The 8,855-nt window shown below is 35.9% G+C and overlaps 1 pseudogene; it reads right to left on the bottom strand.

The window, feature by feature from the left end:
• Nucleotides 1–6,725: 6,725 nt before the first annotated feature.
• Nucleotides 6,726–8,628, bottom strand: LOC145959841 (insulin-like growth factor 1 receptor; annotated as a pseudogene).
• Nucleotides 8,629–8,855: the final 227 nt, after the last annotated feature.

The following is an 8,855-nucleotide window of genomic DNA, read 5'->3' on the forward strand; positions in this document are numbered from 1 at the left end:
CAACGTCGGACGGCCGGCGATCCGGAACAACTTTTCATTATTATAATAACGTTATTTTAAGGAACACGTATTTCTGACGTAATTCTAAGACATTTTCTTCTTTACCAAAATTTTATTTAAAGCATAATTTTATGTTATAAGATAAAATAGTTAGCGACTCATGCGGTGATAATCACCCGTCGGGCGGTCAGCTGCGCCCGCGCTCGCGGCACGCCGCGCCGCTCCTGCCTGCCTTCTGTACCCGACGCGTGATTTACTAACTATTTTTGCTCATAATTCAAAAACTACGCTTCAAATCAAATTTTGGTAAAGGAAAAATTGTCTTAGAATGGTGTCAGGAATACGTCATTTTAAAGACATAACGTTTTTCAGGATCGCCCTGTATATAAAATTGTATCTCTTTCTCTATCCCTCTGTTTAAAATGCATATATAATACATAATAAAAATTAGTTATATAAATTGTTTAATTTCATTTTTTTAATAAATGACAATTTTAATTATTCTTTTTTTTAATATTATACTAACTCTTATTACTATATTTTTTATTTCTTGTATTCGCAATTTAATATACTGTAATATATATAAATATACAGGGTGTCAGGGAAATTTTTGCCCACACGAAGTAAGGAGGTAGATTGGCTCAAATTAAGAAGGAAGGACTTGTACTGTTTTGTGATATTCACAATAATTAACGAAAAATTAAATAAAGAATATCGGCCAATCTGCGTGAGTAGAAGCGCGCGGCGACGAGAGTCGTCCCACTGTAATCTTATACTAGGCGCGCGGCGAAGCGATGGGCGGATCGCTCTCCGAGACATGATGATGGCGTGCGATATATCGCAATACCGCGCCGAAAAATGATCCGTCCTTTTAGAGACGAGAAAATGATGCGCTATCATTTCCACACCACCTTGCGGTAGATAGCATGGTGCGCTTTTTTATAGTGGTTTCCCCCATAGGCCTATTTCACTCTCAATTTAAATATTTGTGAAAATTGTTCAAAATGCCGTTACTGTACACTGAATGTATCGTAAATATAAAAAATTGATGATGACAGTACCTTCACAAAAATTGATCCGTAGTTGAAAATCCCTCGATAAATTGTGTTACACACGTTGGTAATGATACGGACGTAATCCATTACACACAAAGCGTGATGTACTGCGTATCGCGAAAAACCAAATTCGTGTGCCACATGACGCACGCTAGTTCCAGGATTTTCATAAAATGCTTCCAGAATCCTTTCTTCATCTCGTACACGAAGACGCACTGCTGGACCGGTTATCCCGATATTATGCACGACACCCAGTTTCACATAATTATTGCACAACACGTAATATTGTACGTCCACTTGGTTTTCGTGTACGCCCGGGAAATCATTCCACGTAAATTGCGGCCGCGCGATAAGTATTTTCTCCTGCTAGCCCGTATGTCACAATCATATCCGTATATTCCTGCAGAGTACACTTCATTTTCACTGTTAATTTACTACGCGAACACATGATTTTTACTAAAACTGTCTCAGCTCTCGCAGGCTGTTGCCAGAGTGCATACGCCAGCAGCATGCAACTACAGCTGAGCGGACATATGAGTGCAATCATAATGCGCAGGCGCCGAGCTGACACGTACGCTTCCACTCGCATGTCCGCTCAGCTGTAGTTGCGTGCTGCTGGCGTATGCACTCTGGCAACAGCCTGCGAGAGCTCAGACAGTTTTAGTAAAAATCTTGTTTTCGCGTAGTAAATTAATAGTGAAAATGAAGTGTATTCTGCAAGAATATACGGGCTAGCGGGAGAAAATACTTATCGCGCAGCCGTAATTTACGTGGAATGATTTTCCATGCGTGCACGAAAGCCAAGTGAACGTACAGTTTTGCGAGTTGTGCAATAATTATGTGAAACTGGGTATCGTGCATAATATCGGGATAACCGGTCCAGCAGTGCGTCTTCGTGTACGAGATGAAGAAAGGATTCTTGAAGCATTTTATGAAAATCCTGGAACTAGCGTGCGTCGTGTGGCACATTAATTTGGTTTTTCGCGATACGCGGTACATCACGCTTTACGTGTACGGATTACGCTCGTATCATTACCAACGTGTGCAACACATTTTATCGAGGGATTTTCAACCACGGATCAATTTTTGTGAAGGTACTGTCATCATCAATTTTTTACATTTACGATACATTCAGCGTACAGTAACGGCATTTTGAACATTTTCACAAATATTTAAATTGAGAGTGGAATAGGCCTATGGGGAAAACCACTATAAAAAAAGCGCACCATGCTATATACCGCAAGGTGGTGTGGAAATGATAGCGCATCATTTTCTCGCCACTAAAAGGACGGATCATTTTTCGGCGCGGTATTGCGATATATCGCACGCCACCATTATGTCTCGGAGAGCGATTCGCCCATCGCTTCGCCGCGCGCCTAGTATAGGATTACAGTAGGACGACTCTCGTCGCCGCGCGCTTCTACTCACGCAGATTGGCCGATATTCTTTATTTAATTTTTCGTTAATTATTGCAAATATCACAAAACAGTACAAGTTCTTCCTTCTTAATTTGAGCCAATCTACCTCCTTACTTCATATGGGCTAAAATTTCCATGACAACCTGTATACGTATGAGTGCTGCTGTTTATTTATTCACGTGTGTATTATAGTGATTATCCAATTATTGTGGTCATTTCTTTTTATATTGTTATATAATTGCTTTGTATTATTGAAGAAAAATAATTCAGGTGAATATTCATAATTACATATAATCTGTATTATTTGTAATATGTATCCTGATGAGTGTTAACCTTTTATTATCATATGTGCAATTTTCAAGGTTATAATAATGTACCAAGTATATTTTTCATAATATCATAATTTCATTATAATCCTAAATTTATAGATAAAATTTATAACAAATTGTCTAATGTGATATTTATATGTAAATGAGATATTTTAATAACGTTTTATTTTTATATGGTATTAAACATTAAGTTTTCAATAGTCTAGCGTTACATAATATTTTTGTATAAAAATTTTCTTTTCACAATTACAATATTATAAAATATATCTAAGAGAACTAACACATGTAAAATTATATATATATGTATATATATATATATATATTTATTTATTAGTAAATTCTATGTACGCAGCTTGATACAACATAAGGCTATTGACTAATATCTCATTTACATATAAATATCACATTAGACAATTTGTTATAAATTTTATCTATAAATTTAGGATTATAATGAAATTATGATATTATGAAAAATATACTTGGTACATTATTATAACCCTGAAAATTGCACATATGGTAATAAAAGGTTAACAATCATCAGGATATATATTTGTAAAATATTGAATATAATCTGAATGTAAATATTAGATGCATTTTGTAAAGAATCAATAGTGTGCTTAGATGTATTATTTAGAAAAATGTATTTCATCGTATTATTGAAGGAGTGGTTTGCAACTATTCCTGCTTCGTGGTTAATGTTGGAATCTGAGGAATTCAAATGGCCACCAAAAGAGATGAAGAATCCTAGCATTGAATCTAAAAAAAAAACATTGCCTAATGATGATTGGGAAGTCATTCCTTTTAAAAAATTTTTAGGACCATTTGGTAAATATTCTCACGCACACTAGTGTGTTACTGTAAAGCACCAATTATCTCTAATATACATATATTAGTAGTAGTATATTAGTAGTAGTAGTAGTAATAAGAACGGGTGGGGCTAGATCAGTCCCTGATGTCACCTAGATCTGAAAGATCTTCTGTAACACCGTGGTTGTCTGAGGTTATAAGTGGCGATCCAATTTGGCCCTTACAAGAAGGTTATGTAGATCGCCCACCCTCACGTTTTGTAATGCACTGGGTTCAACGAACATGTGACCCCAGAGTGTGTATCTCCTAAGAGCAAGTGCGGGGCAGTAGCACAGAATGTAAATGCTGTCCTCTTTTTCTTTGCCGCATAGCCGGCAGTCTTTCTGCTCGGCCAGGCCGAGATTGAATAAGTGGGCCCTGAGGGCCACATGGCCCGTGAGCAGGCCAATGGAAATATTGAGCTTCTTTCTGCTCATAGTTAGGAGTTCATCCGTCCTTTTAGAAAGGGGTCGGTTCAGCAATAACTTGGCTTGACAACAGCCCTGAACCTGGCCCCACGAAACCAGATGTTCCCGTTTCAGAGACTTTTTGATGAGTCTTTTACCTATGGTAAAGGGGACGCCGACGACTTGTCTAGCCGGGACCTCGAGGGCCTAGCTTTGCCAGGCCGTCCGCCACTTTATTGCCATGAATTCCCTGATGACCGGGAATCCAGGCTAAGGTGATCCTATTGGATTCGCCTAGTCTGTTGAGCGCTAGCATGCAGTCCCAAACCACCGAGGACTCAGTGGTGGTCTTGGCTAGAGCGTTAATGGCTGCCCTACTATCGGAGCAGATGAGTATGTTTCTATTGATGGCTTTAACTAAGGTTAAGGTGTTTGCGCACTCAAGGATTGCTAGAACCTCAGCTTGAAAAACCGTGGCCAGCTCCCCTATGGAGTAAGATTCCCTGTGGTTAGTCCTTGAGCCGTAGACTCCAGCTCCAAATCGTCCTTCCGCCCCCGAGCCATCCATGTACCAGATGTCCCAGTTTGGCCGGCAGATTCGTTCTGGTTTACTCCAATCTTCCCTAGAAGGTATCTGGGTTTTGAAGAGACCTGAGATTTCCTAGGTATTCTATCCTGCAGCAGAGAGAATGGGTGTTCATGGAGGAACGATAGCCTGGCATGACCAAGATGCCGTCCTCTCCACTCACCCTGACACTTTAGTCTGTAGGCAGAAAGTTTGGCTGTGCTGATAATAAAGCGGTCCAGGGGTGGAAGACAGAGTGCAATCTCAAGCGCCTCTGTAGGGGTGGTTTTCATGGCCCCCATCGCCGCCCTGAGGTAACAACCCTGTAGGCTTCTGAGTAGGTTCCTGGCCGCCACTTTCTCCACCCTGGGCCACCAGACCACCGCAGCATATGTGAGACGGGGCAGTAGAATGGCTTTGTAGATCCAGAGGGCAATATTGGGTTTAATGCCCCACGTTTTACCTACAGCCCTTCTACATGCCCACATGGAGGTGTAAAATTTCTTATGTTTGACTTCAAGATGAAATTTCCAGCTTAGTTTGGGATCAAGATGTATCCCCAGGTACTTCACCGAAGAAGTGTATGGTAGCTCTTTGCCCCAGAGCCTCAAAGGCCCTGTAGGTTCGGGCTTGTATTTTCTGGTAAAAATCATGGCCTCGGTCTTAGACGGATTAACCGTGAGACCTTTGGCTTGACACCAGCTTTGAATAATCTTAAGTGCTTTATCCATGAGTTCCTTAAGAGTTGAGAGAAAGCTGCCTCTCACGATTGCAGCCACGTCATCCGCATAGCCACAAACGAGAAGGCCCGCTTCTTGTAATTTGACCAGAAGTTCGTCTACCACCAGGCAAGAGCGGAGAGAGAACGCCGCTCTGCGGGCAACCTCTGGCCGGGAGACCACTCAAAGTTTTATCTCCATAGTCAACAGTCAGAACTCTGTCTGATAGCATGCTTTGCGTCCAGTCGATCAGAGTTTCGGGGATGTGATGCCTGTGCATGGCCTCTTTGATCGCTGTATATGAGGTGGTATCAAATGCCCCCTCAATATCCAGAAATAATCCTAGGGCATACCCTCCAGTCGCCAGCTATGTCTCAATCTTGCTCACAAGGTGATGAAGGGCAGTATCCGTGGATTTGCCCGCCCTATAGGCGTATTGAGAAAGTGCCAGCGGTAGTTGCACTAGTATAAATAAGTACAAATTTACAGTAGCACATACATAACTAAAATAAATAATATAATAAATTCTACGAGCTATTATTATCATTATTTGCATTAAATAACCTTATAATATAATAACTTATAGTATAACTTATATAATATAACTTTAGTTAATATTAATTTGATATAATATACTTAATATATAATATAATATAATATAAAAATTTATAATATTAATTACTTTATTATTTTAATTCTACTATTGTAATTTTATATACGACAGTTTTTATTATGTACCAGTGCATCCAATCAAATTCCCTCTTTCTCCCGCTATAAATCAATTACTCTATTTCCAAAAAAAAGTGATAAACACTTTAATTACGTGAAATATAATTGAAAATAATTCTGTGATGCTTCGGTCTCCTTTGTGACTTATTTAGTCCATTCATATATTAAATGATATACATTGTTATTTTCAAAAATGTTTTTATATTATTAAAGAGACATTCTGCATAAGAATATTTTTAATAATTTAAACTTTAATATAACGGTCTCTTTTTAAATTCGTGCATAATAATAGATGTATTTTCAATCATTTTATAAATTTATAAAAACATTTTACTCACCAACAAAGATATATGTACGTACAAGAATTTTTTCGAAATGATACATCGTACTTGTGTGTAAATATATATTTATACATTGTTAGCTTTATTAAATAGTTAATGGAGATAGAACGATAAATGTAGTTCATTTTTACAACTGCATACTTTAGTGAACATCAATATAATTTGAATATATAATAAGTCATTAAATATAAAGATAAAATTTATGTATATACTTATCTCGAATGATGTAAAAAATTCATGCATGATAACTGTTATAAATTCAAAAATACTTATATTATTATATTTACATATTCACAACTAATTATAGAGGATATTATTCGCGTTTCCTCTTTCACTCATAAATTTTACAATCAGTTTATAATTATCGGTCATACATAATGTCGAAAATTAATTATATTTCCATGTTGAAAAAAATATTGTTTATACATATATATATAATCGCAATCATTAGGTTTCGCTTCGATTACTCAAAAACACAAATTAGATATATCATTATATTGCATTGTTGCACAAACGTACAAAATAAAAACGGATGTGATATTTTTTTAATAATCAAAATTTTATGGAAGGTAAAATTAAAAAATTTCTTTTATCTTCATTAATACATCTAATATTAAGATTAAACCTGAAAATAACAGAATCAATTTAGAAATATTCTAGAAATATTTTTCCTACATTAAGATTTATTGAATCGTTCGGAAAAGAAGATAAACATTAATTTAATTATATCGGATAAATAGTATCGACTGGACTCAGTAAGGCATCTTCCATGTTCTCTCTTAATGCTATAATATTTTTCAGACAAAATTTGAAATTTGGTCTAGCATCCGCTGCACTCCAACAACGCAGCATCAACTGATACAATGGTGACGGACAGTTAAGAGTCATCGGCAACCTGCCTCCAGCACGTACATAATTTATCACTTCTTCATTAGTCTTGGCAGTGTAAGGTCGCTTACCCAACGATGTAATTTCCCACATTAATACCCCAAATGACCAAACATCGCTTTGAGAAGTAAATATTTTGATCATCAAAGATTCGGGTGCCATCCAGCGAGTAGGAAGGAAACATTCTTCATTCTAAAACATGATTTTAACAAAAATTTAATTTTCTGGTTCAAGTTATTCATTTTTAGAATATGTGTAAAATGAAAAACGTTCATTTATCTCTTGCTATACATAAATAAAAACTATTTATATTTTATATTACTTAAAGAAACAATGCACAATACTATTATGATAAAAAAATGGAAAGTATTTTCAAAAGAATTCATTTTTTAATCAATAATTTTTTTTAATAATTGTATTTACTACGCGATAATAATCATTCTTGTAGATATTTCTAGCTAGTCCAAAACCTCCAATTTTGATGACACGATTCTCGCGATTTCTCGCGGATACTAAGCAATTTCGACACGCTAGATCTCTATGTACGAAACGCAACTTTTCCAAGTAGCAACAACCTTGCGCAACATCTTCGCACATGGCGAGCAAATCCTGCAAACGCAGAGCATGCGTATCTGACGCTTGCAAATTTCGACAATCCTCAAATATTTTGACAGATCACCAGTTTCCATCAATTCCAATATTAGTATCGGAGAATCCCCATCTAAACAAACGGCCAACAATCTTAATATATATTTGTGTCGAAAATGATTCATAAGCTCGGCTTCCTTTAACAATTTCTTTTTCTCATGGGAAGAAGCATCATTTCGAACCGTTTTTATTGCAACGGATATCTCTGTGCCCGATCTTTCTAAGTTCTTCACATTTCCTTGATACACCTGCGAAATATTTCACACAAATTTACATGCGTCATTAGAAAATGTATATAGTTTAATGTCAAGTAATATTATATTTTACTTTATATTAAATAATTCAACGAAAAATATATAATAAAGTGCATGTTTGTTGTCTCATCTAAATTTTATATTACTTATAATCTGTTATAAAAATTCATGTAATTTATATCTTTATTAGAAAATACATATCTGGTTTGTTGATGTAGAAATTAATTTGAAATATTGCTTGAAAAAATTAATTTTTACCATTTCGAATGCGCCGCTACCAATAAGTTTTGTAAATGTAATTTGTTTACGTGCGATTTTAGTTATCGCACAATCATCCGGATTATAATGTAACATAGGATTGTAAATCATATTGAATTGAGTGTTTCGGCAAGGTACTTCATGTAGAATCTCCAATTCTACATCGGTCATTGTTGAAGAAAATTGTTCATTATTACTTCTGTGTTGACGATACACTGTTACAAAATTTCGACTTAATTATGTAATAATACGTATTATAAAATTTTTCGTTTTTTAGTAAATTTATTCATTTAGTTTTATATAAGTAAATTACTATTTTCAGTAAATTCTTAGATATTATATCAGATATATATGTATAAACTACAATTCAAGTCGATACCTACATCAAATATACTTAC

Source organism: Camponotus vicinus, unplaced genomic scaffold, assembly GCF_025532165.1.
Source record: "Camponotus vicinus isolate PSW18456_S1 unplaced genomic scaffold, iyCamVici1.0 SCAF_1, whole genome shotgun sequence".
Lineage (NCBI taxonomy): Eukaryota > Metazoa > Arthropoda > Insecta > Hymenoptera > Formicidae > Camponotus > Camponotus vicinus.